Below are 1515 nucleotides of genomic sequence, written 5' to 3' on the forward strand. Positions count from 1 at the left end.
TGGAAATAGAGGTAATAGAAAATCAATTTCATCTTATTTTTACACTTTGTGTGGTACTGTGATAAGCTGGAAATCTCAGTTGTAGAAAATTGTTGCTCTATCTTTCATGGAGGTTGAATATATTGCAGCTACTGATGCTATTAAAGAAGGCATATGGTTGTATGGTTTGTTAACTGAACTTGGCTTTATAGACACTAATCCAATCCTATATTATGACACCGCTATATAAGGGATGTTATCTCAAAAGGATTGTTGAAAATAAGTAAAATTGGTACTTTGAATAATCCATCAGATATGGGAACAAAAGTAATACCCTAAAAGTGTTACCCATTCTTTTCATTAACTGTACATGTACCAAAGAGCAAATGAAATTATAAACAGTTGGTGAAGCTCCTGGCTGCACTAGTGCCATGAATTTTAGAAGTAAGGTGGAGATTGTTGAGACTTGAACCCTTGCCCTGTCACTAATATAAGTGTGCTTCCAAAATTTGTTGAAGGCGTGTTTTGAAATAACAACTTTCTTAGTGAAGGCATTCTTCTGGATTTTAACACGTGGCGTCTTGATGGCCGTCTGATTGGGTTCTAGATGTTTCCAACTATATATTCTTGTGTGACTCTTTGACTGGACGAAAATTTTTGGGAGAGTTTATTTTGGTTTGAAGTTTGGCTCTTGAGTTATCTCTTCTCTGTGAAAAACTTCTTCTTCTACGTGAATATAGGTCCAAAATATGAGTGTTCCAGTATATAAATTTTGTGAAAACCTTTGTTATACTATAGATGTTCGTAGTTGTGTGCTATTCAATGTTGGTGTTAAATGAATCTATGTGGTTCGATGAGAACAATGAAGGGTTTTCAAAGATCCGTAGGATATGGGGCTGATTCCTTAGTGATAGTGGTCAACCTCGTGATTTCTCTTATAGATAAGTCTCGTGCTTGGTCTTTGTAATTTTTGGAACAATAGTGTATATTATTGCAACCGATTTTTGGCTTTACTAGTGCAACTGATCTAAATCCATTTATAATAGATGCTCAACAGGGGATTATGCGTTAGATGTGATCGTCAAACCTCTGGGGTTACGGCCGAAAAATCTTTGTGTTGATTTTTACATTTTCTGCACTTATTCTTTATTCTATGTTGTGATTTTGGAATCTTGGTTAATCTTTGGTTCTTGCTCAACATTTCAAAAAGATCAAAACAATGAGAACCCACCCACCTCGAAAGGGGGAGGGGGGAGAGAAGATAGTTGGCACCGTATTAAATATTCACACCGCATAAGAATCACGATGGTGACAAACTAATCAAGTTAGCTAGCAGAGTTGAAAATAAGAAGAAAGATTATTCATTCAGAGCCAACAAAGGAGCAATACAAACTTCACAGAAGTTACATTATTATATGTGAGATTTAGTGAAAACTCAGTGAACCGTCTAAACCCCAAAATTTGAAGCTAGAAAAAAATATATTGAAAAAGGAGATCACTCCATTATAAAGCTTGATGTGCATCCTCAGTCTTCAC

The sequence above is a fragment of the Olea europaea genome, unplaced genomic scaffold, assembly GCF_002742605.1.
Source record: "Olea europaea var. sylvestris unplaced genomic scaffold, O_europaea_v1 scaffold3524, whole genome shotgun sequence".
NCBI lineage: Eukaryota > Viridiplantae > Streptophyta > Magnoliopsida > Lamiales > Oleaceae > Olea > Olea europaea.